General features: G+C 32.7%; 1 pseudogene; it reads left to right on the top strand.

Moving 5' to 3' along the window:
- LOC111395716 overlaps nt 1-15237 on the top strand; it is a 68671-nt pseudogene that overhangs the window by 52130 nt on the left and 1304 nt on the right.

Here is a 15237-nt window from a genome sequence, read left to right as displayed (position 1 = left end):
ATCCATTTTTTTGCAAAAAATACATTTTGGAATGGTGATTTGATGGAGAACGCGTGACTAAAAGTAAAGAAAAGTTTTGAATTTACGTATAATATTATTTTACTGAAGAACGTGTGGATGAAAGGAAGAAAGAAAAAATGTAGTTTAAAAAAAAAAAAAGGGAATGGAACAAGGCCTAAAGTATAAATATAACAATTATTTTATTCAAACTGAACATATATAATTCTGTTATAAGAATAAATAGAACTCATCAAATAACATTTTTGTCAAGTTTTGTATAATTCAATGAAAGAGTGTGAATTCAAATCTTTAAAATTGTTTGCATTAAAACAGTCAAAACCTAACAAATATCATTTTGTTAAATTTAATGACACAATTCAAGAGGTACCATAATGGTTAAGTAAACCACAATCCTTGCTTGAGATCACTGGTTCAAATCCTCATTATTCCTCTCCTTATTGAATTTTGATAAAAATTATAGAATAAAAATAATACATAACAAATCCATTGACAAGGATTCAAACATGAGACTTGAAGTATATTAAGGCCAACTCTCACCAAGTAAGCTAATTACCTTGTTAACAAAAAAAAAAAAATATCCCTACGGATCCAACTAGGCCGGCCGTCCTAGCTCGCCACCACTTGGATCCGCCGCTGTTGAAGATCCCTGAAATTTGAAACAGATTTGGTTGTTTATTTGTTCCCTTATTTTATTGTTCCCTTATTTTATAGTTCCCTTATTGTTAGGATATAGTATATTTCATTGTTTATAGTATTTGCATCTATTTATATTTTAAAGTATGGTTATCTAAATTTGGTAGATATCCCTAGAACAAATGATCACAATTGTGTATCCTAGTCCTATAAATAATTGTACTCAGCACAGGTCAATAATAAGATTGATTTACCACTTTTTGTAGTGCTCATTTTGTCTTTCTTTCTTAGTTTTATGGTAATGGAGCCAAGGGTTGTTTGAGCGGATAGAATGGTCAAAACAGCTTTGACCGGTGTACGCAGAGATAAGGATTCAAAGGTCTCCACGAGGACCACTGACAAGTGCACCCACTGCACCTCCTAATCATCTTCCCACTACCACTCTCTCTAAAAATTATTCTGTTCAAATTATCACCATTCAGCTGAATAGTTTTCCAAATGCTTAAAATTGATGACAATTAGGCATTTTTTGAATAGTTATCACCCAAAAATTAGAAAATTTAATTTCTAGGATGCTATAAACATAACAGACCCAAATTATCCTTTTATGAGATTGCAAAAAAAATAAAAATAAAAATAAAATAAAATAAATTAAAAAAAAAAAATATATATATATATATATATATATATTTGGCTGAAATTGTACTCTAGTCTTGAGAAAATTGCAAAATAGCTACTTGGAGTTGTGCTAAACTAGCCAAAATTAGCAATAAATATCTAAACCTCAAGAATCGACTAACGAACTAAAAGGACAATCCTGAAAAAAATGCCTCCATTTAAAACAACTAAAACGTACAATTTTTTTTTTAAATGCTTTTGGTCCCTAACCTTTCAAAAATAGCAAACTGAACCCAAATAATTTCTTTATTAAAAACCATCTTCTATACTTCTATCACGCAGCAATAACCCCTCATCCACACTTTCACCACCAAACCACCCGCTGGCCCACCTCCAAAGACATGGAACAAGTCTTTCATTAGTATCTTCATGTACACATTTTCATCCTCCATTGGAAAATGCATGTGTGGCCTTTAAAACATTTGGATTTAATGGGGATTCTTATGACAAACATATCATTATCAATTTCCAGGTTGACAAAGATCGTTTTTAAGTATTTTTCAAGTGGCGTAATCATTTCAATGACCAACAGCCAGATATGGCTGATTTTGAAGCTGCCGCTAGCTTACTTGATAGAATGACAATTATCCAGGCTGATGGAACTAATATATATGGAGATGGCCGGGAGCAGAACTTTTGGTAGTTGGACTGAGTGAAAATTAATTCTTTGCCTAACCACAGATTAAGTGGGACTGTGGATGGAGATTAAAAGGACTATTGACTGTGGAAGTGGATGGAGATCAAAAGGACTATCATAAACAATAATGCAATTCAAATATTGAAGCTTGGATGAGCTGGAAATTAAAAATATACTAATAGATCGCTTTAGGAACACAATTTTAAAATTTAGTTTCCAATTCATTTATGCATTGGAGGAACCAGTGCACGAAGCACTCTCATCATCNGATTCTTATGACAAACATATCATTATCAATTTTCAAGTTGACAAAGATCGTTTTTAAGTATTTTTCAAGTGGCGTAATCATTTGAATGACCAACAGCCAGATATGGCTGATTTTGAAGATGCCGTTAGCTCACTTGATAGAATGACAATTATCCAGACTGATGGAACTAATATGGAGATGGCTGGGAGCAGAACTTTTGGTAGTTGGACTGGGTGAAAATTAATTCTTTGCCTAACCACAGATTAAATGGGACTGTTGATGGAGATCAAAAGGACTATTGACTGTGGAAGTGGATGGAGATCAAAAGGACTATCATAAACAATAATGCAATTTAAATGTGGAAGCTTGGATGAGCTGGAAATTAAAAATATACTAATAGATCGCTTTAGGAACACAAATTTAAAATTTAGTTGCCAATTCATTTATGCATTAGAGGAACCAGTGCAAGAAGCACTCTCATCATCCAGTAAGTCAATATCTATAGGTGGAAATTGAGAAATAGAAGCTACCAAACAAGTGAGAAATGGAAAATATTATTTCTAATAATTCAATGAAGAAAGGCCGTATTCAAGAATATATGAAAAATACGAGAATTAATTCCTCCTCTATGAATCACGAATGTGACCAAGGAGGCCAAATCACAAGTAAGATGGCCGGAACCCCAGCATAACAGAATGTATCGCCAGCTGAAGAATTAAATTAATTTCTATTAACAGATGCACAGTTATTGCCGAATTTTCATTTAAGCTAAACAGTTAATTATTCTATACTAACTTAGATAGAAAAAACTAGCTAATTATTCCAGTTGAATATTGCTGGAAAAGGAGAAGGGGAATTTGTCCAGATATCATAGACTAGTCAGCTTTTACATATTTGTCCTCAACTCTCCGTGGACGGCTGTCAGCATTTTTACATTTCCCTTCACTCTAGGTTGATGGTGTGGTCCATAAAACTGACCTATCTGTATCATTGAATTGTCGTCCTACCATCTAAGCACGCGTAGAAATTATGGATAACTTCTTCTGTAAAAACAGAAAAAATTCTGCACTGTAACAAAGCAGCAAAAATGAAGAACGGAGAAAATTATAAAAATAAATAAATAAAGTCCTTTATTGAAGAGAGGTAGAAGTTCTGTAGTGTCCTTAAATCAGAAGTGGTACCTTGCAACAGATATATAAAAATGAGAAGATATACTATTGGCTACACAAAAGCCGTTCTCTTTCACTTATTCGAAAAGCTTAATCATTTACTTTTACATAAAATCTGGAGCAAAGCTGAAAAAGTGAGCTTCAGCAATCTAATGAGCATGACCTCTACTGGTCAAATTTCCTTATACTGTAGATTGACCTTGACAGCGTAGAGTTGGAGTTTTAGAGAAAATCTTCGGTTCTTTCAATTATAAACGTAGTCTTGACTTTAAATAGTAAATACTGCTTCAGATTCCTAAGTCAGGAAACTAAATTGTGTACACTGGAACCCATGATCAGGAAATATGCATTCAAGCTAATGTTTATTACCTGCCTATCAGTTCTATTAAAAATAAAAAATAAAAATGAAAAATTGAAACACACAGAGAGTTGGAACCATGAAGTTATCAGATAAAGATTTCCCGTTACTTTTTGTCATAACCTTTTTTATGTCCATCCAGAAAATATTTTAAGCGGCAGATATTATAACTATTATACAAATCGTTGGAGATTATGATACCATGGTTTCAACTTGCAGAAGCTTTGGATTGGGATTCTTTAGCCATGGAAATACCATGGGAATCAGTCATGCTAAGTCAAATGTGAAAAAGTGAGTGGAAGACGACATTCGTAAACTGGCATTGTGCAAAACAAATACCATTTTAGGGACTGCTCTAGGATGGTCAGGAAATTGCTGTCAAAAAATTCCCCCCATGGACTAGATGAGTTCAAGAATGAAGTTATCAGCTAAACTTCAGCATCGAAATCTCATAAAACTTCTAGGAGTCTGCATTCAAAGAGAAGAAAAGATGTTGGTTTATGACCACCTGTCTAATAGAAGTCTGGACTTGATTCTGCTTGCACAATCAGCTCAGACATTCTATCAGTAGTACCAATTATATTAATAACATGAAGTCTCGCACTCATTTTTCAAATCCCAGAGCAAAAATTTTCCGATCTGTTGTATTATAGAGTACAGAGGGTAGTTAAACTTCTACACATGCAGATTCATGCTACAGTATGCTTGAGAATATTTGTTTATAGATACTGGGATTGATTTCTCTGTTCCGATTATTCAACAAACAAATTATCCTCATGAGCAGAGAAAAAGTTTTCGAAGATCCAATGCAAAGTGCATCGCTTGATTGGCATAAGCGCTTGTACATTAACAATGGTATTGCTCCTGGTTTTATATATCTCTTGTTAAGAATTATAAACTCTAATTCCATAAAAATAAGAGCACTAAAATCATAACAAGGAAAAAAGACACAAAAGAACAAGCAACATTAATAGAGGTTCACCTCAATATGAAATTACATACTATAGTTAATTTAGAAGTTTATAAGAGAAAAATCGCAATCCCTTTTCGATCCACATTGCCTCTTTATAGCAACAATACTTAAGTTCCACAACTTAACATCTCCGTCAAGATTCCCATCTCAGAATCATCCATAATATGTGAAATGCTCTTCTATTTCTCGTAACTCAGATTCCGGATATTATTTTTTTTTATCATGCACTGGCTACATTTCCCCGAAATACACTATAGATGGTGTTCTGGGTGAAATCAAATGTATTTAGACTTGGCGTTTTGGTGCTTGAGATAGTGATTCCAAAAGAAACAAAAGATTTTCTCAAAGAGGTACATGGTATAAATAAACCAAAAAATATCCCTGTGATTAAACTTATTGTCTAACTTTGGTGTCAATTAAAAATTTTCAGCATCCAACTAGATTCATAGTAATGCCAAAATCAATATGTCAATTATCTCGTGTTCAGGCAAGTCAAATAAACAAGCCGCGTAATATTTGAAGACTCTCCATGTTAGCTTAAATATCTGTAAGTAGAATTCTAAATGATGGACCAACAACGGAGAAATTTCCACAATATTCTAAATACACAGCTGCGTTCACATTTAATTGGGCCAACTTGGTGGCGGCTGCGTACAATTCCACCCGGCCGCTGAGGTGACTCTTGATTTCCACTTTTTGCTTAATTTAGAGGACCCTTGATAATTAGGGATTGTGGAGAAAAACCAAGATTGATGTCAAAATCTAGGGAATTTTTATTTCTTGATAAAAATTTTGTAAACTGGACTAAAATTATAGTTAATATTGATTAAATTAGACTTTTATTTTAGCAATTCCAATGGGTATGACATCGTTGCTCATTGAGTCTATATTTCAATAACTACTAGGCCCCTATTGGTCTCCATTTCTTAAAATTCATTTTTTCCGAACTTATTTTCAACACATTTTATGGGACCACAACTTTTATCAAATTTTCAATCATGCATTGATCAAAATTATTCTAAAATCTAATTTTTATCCAAATCAAACAGCAACTAAATACCAACCTGTTACCTAATATTGCAATACAACTCGTGTTGACAGCCATAGCTAAGGTCTAATAAAGTCTAATTGTGGAGTTCGTGGCCATATCTCAAGTACAACAGAGTACCAAGGCACCTAAAAGCTATATAGAAGATCTTGGTACGAATTCAAACCAGACACCAAGCACAAGAGAATCTAATGCTAGCAAGCTTAGATAGAAGGACTTAATTATTCCAGGGGAAATGGAGAAGAAAAATAGCTCTAGGTACCATGGACTAGTCAACATTTTCATATTCCCGTCATTCTTGGAATCAATCCATTGAACTGTCCTGTCCTGTTCATATCAATGAAACAGTGGCCCTACTCATTTGTAAGCATTCATAGATATTTGAAGCATAATCTCAACTTAATAATACATCAGTTTGCAGATTGGATACAATTTCTGGATCCTGGTAAGAATTTTTCCAAGTGGTTGGGCAAATTGTTCGCTACAAAAAGTAACCATTTTTTTTTTTTTTTTTTTTACAGAAAATGTTGTCACAAAAGTTGAGATTCTGTTGCAAAAGTAATTTAGCGAAAACAATATGTTTGTTGCGGGTATTGTCGCACTATATGGGTCACAGAATGTGTTCTGCAACAACTTTTGGCCATTCATCGCATTAACAAAGTCGTGATACTTTTTGTTTGACGCAGAAAAATATGAAATAGCAACACAATAAATGTAACCATAAAGACGTCGTAATGTATATATGTCGCGAAACATTAAAAGGATGACAAAATAGTTTGCTGCAACAAATATCCCAATAAAATTTTTACGAGAAATATGTTTGTTGCGAATGTTGAGTCATGGAATGCATTTTACAACAACTTTCAACCATTCATCGTTTTAACAAAATCATAACACTATTTGTCTTAAGACAAAAAAAATAGGAAATAGCAACCCGATTTTTGTAGTCATAATGTCATCACAATGCATGTGTCATGAAAAAATAAAATGTGACATGATATTTGAGAAGTTTTAATGGAACTGGTGATTTTTCAATATGGCAACAAAAGATAAGAAGTATTTTCGTCCAATAAAAAGTTTCAAAAGCCATTAAAGGCAATTTCTTTGTTGATTTTTCAAAAGAACAAAAAGAAAAAGCTGACAAACTTGCTTATACTTCAATCATTTTACCCTTATCTGACGTTATTTTGAGAAAAGTGGGTAAAGTAAAAATCAGTAAAGAACTTTGAAAATAATTAGAGAACTTATATTTTCTTAAATCAACCCCAAACAAGTTTTACTTACTTGAATGCTTTTTCAGTTTTAAAATGGATCATTCAAAGAATCTTGATGACAATTTAGACATTTTTAACAAACTTGTTCAAGATATTGTTAATTGTGAAGACTCAATATTTGAAAACTACACGTCAATAATTTTACGTAATTCCATACCCAACACTTACAATGAAGTTAAGAATGCGATTAAGTAGGTGGGGACACTCTGACGCCTGAAATTGTCAATGATTCTCTTAGTAGATTAAAGCTAAAAAACATAATAAGAAAGGTGGTGAGACTCACATGATAAAGGGTAAGGGGTAGAACTCAATTTAGGAAAAAGGGTCATGATAAGTTCCATTATGGTGGTGAGTCAAGTTGCAATGGAAGTAAAAAGAAGGACAATGGTAGGTCTTGATCAAAATCTAGAACTGAGATTAGAAAATGCTATGGTTGTGCGAACACGGGACATTTTATAAAGATTGCTATAAATAAAAGAGTAAGTTGAAGGGTAAAGAGAGAGAGAGATGAAGGAAATGTATTGTCTTCCACTTCCAATGTTGATAAGGGTGAAGTGTACATGATTCCAAGTTCTATTGCTTATCCTGCTGAATTGAATCTAACTGTTAATTCTCGTTTACATGAGAGGATACTTAATTTTTGTGCATCTTTTCATGTAACATTAAAAAGGATTGGTTTGAAAACTTGCATGAATCAAATAATGGACATGTTGTGCTATGTGATAATTCTACTTATACTGTTGCTGGGATTGGTGACACTACCTTAAAGTTCGACACTGATTTTGTGTATACCTTAAAAGATGTTAGATATATTTCTAAACTGTCTATGAACTTAATTTCAATAGAGAGACTTGAAAAGGCTAACTTCACTGATGAAATTAGAAATGATGTTTTAAAATTGGTTAAAGGTGCTCGTGTTACCATTAAGGGAATCGGGAGAAATGATATTTATATTACTACTAAGGAAGTGACAAGAGTTCTAAATTCCTTTATCTCTTCCAACAAGGCAGATCACACACATAAATGGCATAATAGACTTTACACGCATAGGTATTAAAGGTCTTAAACTCCTTAATGAAAATAGTGTTTTAGTAATGATTATGTGTTTGATTTTATTTTATTTTTTGGTGATCACTCTGTGCTTGGTAAACATCATGGATCTTCCTTCTCCACGAGTATTCATAAATCTAAAGACATGCTTGAATATGTACATTTAAACTTGTAGGATCCTGCTAGTGATCCTACCTCGAATAAAAATAGGTATTTTTTGTCTATTATTAATGATTACATGAGAAAATGAGTGGGTTTATCTTTAAAAGATAAGTCTGATACTTTGTACAGTTTTAATAATTGAAAAAGACAAGATGAGAACCAAACTAGTAAAAGGATCAGATTTTTGGAACTAATAATGAACCAAAGTTTTGCAACACTGAGTTTGATAATATGTATAAAGAAAATGGAATAACAAGGTATAAGACTATTCCTTACACTTCCCAACAAAACAGGGTACCTAAAAGGATGAGTAAAATTATATTTGATAAAGTGCTTTGCATGATAGTAAGTTCTAGTGTCCCAAAGTCATTCTGGGATGAAATTGTTATGACTGCATGTTGTTTGATTAATTTGACTCCATCTATCACACCGAATGGTGATACTCCTCATGAAAAATGGTTTGATGAACTAAGTGATTATTCTGTGCTTAGAACTTTTGACTGTGCTACTTTTTCCCATCAGAGTGAAGGAAAGTTTGAATCTAAAGCTAAGAAATGTATTTGCTTAGGTTTTCCAGAAGAAGACAAGGGTCATAGGCTATGGGATAGGATTCAAAAGGGGATTAAGTTCATTACGAGTAAAGATGTCACGTTTAACGAGACTGAAGATGCCTTGCCTTAAGACTAATTATGAACCTATGAGTGAAGAAGAGAAATGTGAAGAGAGAGATCAGCTGAAGGTAGAGTTAGAAAAACTTAACACATCAATACCTACCACCCCTAATGAGGTGAAGACTCAAGTTCAGCAACCTGAAGTAGAGAATAGAGAGAAAGTAATGATAAAAGAGCATCCTAAAATAGAAAATCCCTTAGCATATTATTAAAGGGAAAATGTGTTTTGACTGAAATGCCATTACTTTATTAAGTCAAAATTATAAATTGTTCATTTCTAGGATCAATTATCAGTCTATCTGATGATTTCCATTAGTTCAGACTTTACCTGCAAGTTATTTAAAGGTTTGATATCTCTGATGGTACAAATAAAAGGTTTGGGTCAAATTTGCTAATAAACGAAAGGTTCGGTACCTTCAGCTACAATTTTCCTTTTTTTTGAATAATAAATATTTGGAAAATATGTGGTTAAAAAGTAAGAAAATTTTAAATTTACATGAAAAATATTTTATTATGAAAATATATAATTGAAAATGAGTACGAGAAAAAAAAAGAGTACTGAAAGAATGATAATCATACATGGACTTAATTCAGGGAACCTCCCGGTTGCTGCCCGCTGGGGTGATGGAGTGACTATTGATTTCAACATTACCAGAATTTCCATTGACCGAGATTCCTTGAGGTAGGCCAATGTTTCAAATAATGTGATTTCTGACTGACACAAAAATATGTGATCAGTATTTATCAATAATGTGTTAATTGGCTGTATAATTTAATTTCTTTAAAATAAAATTGGTGTTGACCATAATAATCATGAAATATGATGGGATGTAAATGAAGAAAAAATGTGTTTGAAATGCAGAACAAGGATTATCCAAAAAATAATTTAGTTTTTGAATTTAAACATTCAATATCGTTACTCCATGTCCATATTTATGTCATAATCAAGAAACGAAAAAATTCAAATATACCAAAATCAATTATCAATTCTTGAATTGGTCTAAATTACGAATCTCAGACTCTCTAGATAACAGATTTTAAATTAACTTGATGCTTCAAACCTCCAAACTTTTTGTGGTATTCTCCAACATAACGATTACACCGTGAACACTTTTCTTTTAATTGAACCACAAATCGAATTGTTCATTGAATTGACCAAGGAAAATCAAGAAAATACGATAATAATTTTTTCAACCTTTTCTCTTTTCTGTTAAAGAATTTGGCCACTATATACCCATATTATAGGCACGAAAGCCTTGTTTTACACTTTAAATTGAGTAATAATTTGGTATAATTTCACATGTGATCCTTGAGCTTTAATTACAATTACAATTACAATTAAATTTAAAATTTTTAAAATAACTGTAATTGAGTCTAGAAAATTTTCGAACTAGCATGGGGATTGATCAGATATATATTAACAAAACTCCTATGATTAGATCATGTCTAATCAATTCTAGATCATTCAATCTAATTATTAGCCTTTACTTTTTGCCACTAAAGACAAAAGATTGCACTTTTATAATAAATAAGATCATAGAAACTATTATTTAATATATATATATAGAATAGTTATGTGAACTATTCACAAATGAAGTTTAGACGTAGCTAAGCTTGAGGTTATATTTTTAATCATTCCACAAAAATATTCAAGTAGTCACTTTATCCTTTTTTTTCTACGGATCGTGACATAAATTCGTGTTATCTGCTTCGCTCATTCTCAATCCCCCAACTCACTAGATATTTGGTCAATGAAATTGATCGCATATATTGATGAATCAAAAAATCGTTAAAATCGTGAATAGATATAAACAATGATCAAGTCCAATTTAATTCTCACAAAATTATGCTATAGAATTAAACTCGACTTGTGGTCTATTCAATAAACTCTAAGTGTAGTAGTTTCATCTTTAATTATTTCTGTGATAAAGATAAATCGCAAAACCCGAATAGTGAATGAGTCAATAGCACAACCTGTCAGTACAAGGAGTCAACCTTTATACATTGATTATGGACGAATTATTTATAATCAAATTATAAATTGTATCATATTGTACTTTTCAATATAAGCATTCAACTTGGAATCTCACAAATGAACACATACACTTTAATTCGAACATTCAATATAAAATATATGCAATAAAAGATTTTTAAAAAAAAAACATAGTTTGTTTGTTATATAAAAAAATTATTTTATGATCAAAGAAAAATATATGTATAATCTAAAATAGATCTATTTAAATGGACCTTAATTTTTAAATTCATGAGACGATAATGGATTAATTTGCAACTTTTGCTCTAGAATTAATTGATAATTAAAGATTGTGGAGATGAACCATAATGGAGTTCAAAATCTTGGTAATTTTAATTTCTTTCTTCTTAATAAATTTTTTCAAACTAGACTAAAATTATAATTAATTTAGATTAATCTAAGACTTCATTTTAGCATTCCCTGTGAGTATGAAATCTGTGCTCATTGACTCTGAAATACTAATATAGCAGGAAATTCATGTTTAGAAGACTAAACTACATTCAGAAAGCTTGTAAAAATATGCAAGTTGAGCTCGAAATAGTCACCTTGAACTATGAGTATTGCCGAGTTGAAAGCCACAGCTAAGGTCCAATAAAGTCTAATTGTAGAGGCCACTGACCATATCAAGTATGACCAGTGTACCAAAGCACCTAAAATGCTATATAGACGAGCTCAGATTAGGTGTTAAGGGATAAAAATTCCACATCAGTTAAATACCGAAGTATTGACCAAGTTAAAAAGATTTTGGGCTACTCCTCTTAACAAGGTTGACTTTATTAAGAAGGACCATAAGCCTTAACATGCTATCAGAGCCTATTAAACTCCAACGAGCGATTCGATCTGATTATAAGTCTTAATTAATGAGCAACGGATTGCAAAATTTGTCTGCTCAAACGAGCCACCATCTTACGGGGGCGTGTTAAGGGATAAAAATCTCACATCGGTTAAATACCGAAATATTAACCAACTTAAAAAGATCTTGGGCTACTCCTCTTAACAAGATTGACTTTATTAAGAAAGACCCCAAGCCTTATCACCAGGTTCAACCTTAAAGCCAAGCACAAGAAATTTAACAGTAGCAAAATTAAATGAACGTATATTAATCTATGCACTGTTATAGATAATAATTTCATTTAAGCTAAACTGTTAATTATTTACTATAATCTTAGATAGCAAGACCTACTTATTCCAGGTCATTATTGATGGAAATGGAGAAGGGAAATAGCTTCAGATACCATAGACTAGTCAGCATTTTAATACTCCCATCTTTCTTGGTACCAATCCACTGAATAGTCCTGTTCATGCAGTGGCGGACGCAGACATTTAGTATTAATGGAGCACGATCAAACTTATTAAAAAATTATGTATACTACATGAATATATACAAGTGATCATTGTCATAGATTCACAAATATCATATATATGTAAAATAACAATTTTCAAAGAATTCCAAATAATCTCACATATATTATAAATAATAACTTCCAAAGAATTTTCAAATTAAATATCGCGGATGACTAAATAATCTCAACTATCACTCTCTCAATTGTTCGGTCATCACTGTAATTCTTCTAATAAAAAAAGTCCAACTATCGTTGCTGTCCAAATCTGATTTTTGGCTTAAAAAAAAAAAAAAAAAAATCCTTGAAAGTTGTGACCCACCAGGACCATATATAGGTCCGCCAATGTGTCCATGTATGTATATATATGAAATAGTGGTCCTACTCGAACCTAAGCATGCTTTTTCATATATTTGAAGCATAATCTTAACCTTATAATACTTCAGATTTGGCGATTGGATGCAAATTATCAATCCTCCCGATAATTTTTCCAAGTCTAGTTATAAGGCGTGTGCACTAAACATTATATTCAGTCAATATGCATTCAAGCTTCTGCTTATTGCCTAAAAAGCAATTCTATAAACAAGAAAAAACGAGAAAGAGAGCAGAACTAGAACCATGAAGATATCCAATAAATATTCCCTCTTAATTTTTGTCTTAACTTTTTTTATGTCCATCCAGAAAATCTCCAATCAAACAGATACTATAACTACTACACAGATCCTTAGGGATGGCGAGACCATAGTTTCATCGGGTGGCATCTTTGAGTTGGGATTTTTCAGACCTGGAAATTCCAAGAATAGATACGTGGGCATGTGGTACAAGAAAACAAAAGTTAAGACGGTAGTATGGGTTGCCAACAGAGAAATTCCAGTCTCAAATACATCAGGAATAGTCTTAAAGGTTATCGAGCCAGGACTTCTGGTTCTTCTAAACGAATCCAACGGTGGCATCATATGGTCATCTAATACATCCCGACATGTGAAAACTCCAGTTGCGATATTGCTTGACTCAGGAAACTTAGTTTTGAAAGATGCAAATGATGATGGCGAAGGGAATTTCCTCTGGGAGAGCTTTAATAATCCGACTGATACATTGTTACCAGGAATGAAGCTTGGTTGGAACTTTAAAACTGGTATGGAGGCCTATCTATCACCATGGAATAACAATGATGATCCATCTTCCGGAGATTTTACATATCACTTAGATCCTAGTGGTTATCCACAACTTGTTATGAAAAGAGGTTCAGATGTGGTGTTTAAAACTAGACCTTGGAACGGACTAGGATATAGTGAGATGCCAAACTTGAGGCAAAATTTAATTTTCATATATGAAGTAGTTATAAACAAAAACGAGGCATACTATGCTTACGGGTTCGTTGAATCAATTATTTCAAGGTATGTAGTGAGTCCAAGTGGTAGTGCACAGCATTGGATTTGGATTAGTCGGACGCAAAGTTGGGTGGTTTTCAGTAGTGCTCCAACAGATAATTATGACAGATATAAAGTGTGTGGTGCATATGGTAGTTGCAATATTGACAATTCTCCTGTTTGTGGATGTTTGGATAGATTTCTGCCTAAAGATCCAGAAGGTTGGGATAGGGCAGATTGGTCGGCAGGATGTGATCGAAGAACTTCCTTGAATTGTCAAAATGGAGATGTATTTCTCAAGTATTCAGGTATTAAACTGCCAGATACACAATATTCTTGGTTTAACGAGAGTATGACACTCGATGAATGCAAGGTAGTGTGCTTAAAGAATTGCTCGTGTATGGCTTATAGTCAATTGGATATAAGCAAAGGGGGAAGTGGATGTCTACTTTGGTTCAAAGACCTAATTGACATCAGACAGCTTTCGGAAGCCGGACAAGACATCTACATTAGAATGGCTTCTTCTGAATTAGGTAAGAAACTAAGAATTTAATGAACAAATTCTTTACTCTTGTCTAATTTCCCTTCACAGATAATCTGATACTTATCACTTTCAAGGTTTTATCATTATTGAAAAAGAATTCATTTTATTGGCATACAAAATTTTGCAGAGTTGAAAGGAAGGAACAAAAAAGTTCTTGAATTAATTTTGTCGTTGTCAATAGGAATGATTTTGCTTGGACTTAGTCTGATGTTGTATCTTCGAAGAAGGAAGAAAAGAAATCACAGGCTCAGATCATGCGGTAAGCAAAAACTACGATTTTCTACTATAGTCAATGGAAGCAACCAAGTTATCCATACTGAGCTAATTGAAATCCTTCTTTTGGTTTTCTATCAAGTTAAATCCAATTCATCGCTTTTGTTTCAGGCAGGCAAGGACACAACCAAAACATAGAGATACCAATGTTTCATTTATATACAATATCTAAAGCTACCAATAATTTTTCAGTTAATAACAAGCTCGGGGAGGGTGGGTTTGGACCTGTTTACAAGGTAATATATAGTTTCTTTTTTTAGTTGATATAACAGGTCAGGCACCACACAATATCAAATATTTTGCTTTCAGAATCCTTTGTAAAATTACTCTTATTTTTCATAAGAAATGAAGTCTTTAAAACATAAAATTGCAATGTCAAGAAAGTCAAACGTGTAAAGTGAGTGGAAGATGAATTTTGTAAACTAGCATCTTGCAAAACAAATACTGTTTTACATGAACGTGATCCATGATATAGGGACTGTTTGAGGAGGGGCAGGAAATTGCAGTCAAACGGTTATCAAGAAATTCCTTCCAAGGACTTGATGAGTTCAAGAGTGAAGTTATCTGTATAGCTAAACATCAACATCGAAATCTCGTGAAGCTTCTAGGATGCTGCATTGAAGGAGAAGAAAAGATGTTAATTTATGAATACATGCCTAACAGAAGTTTGGACTTGATTCTATTCGGTAAGAATTATTGACCTCACACAATCAGCTCGATATCACATTCTATCCAGAGTACCAATTATAAGCAATGA

The sequence above is a fragment of the Olea europaea genome, chromosome 6 (genome assembly GCF_002742605.1).
Source record: "Olea europaea var. sylvestris chromosome 6, O_europaea_v1, whole genome shotgun sequence".
NCBI lineage: Eukaryota > Viridiplantae > Streptophyta > Magnoliopsida > Lamiales > Oleaceae > Olea > Olea europaea.
Note: the sequence above shows the minus strand (reverse complement) of the source record. Positions and strands in the feature narration are given on the sequence as shown.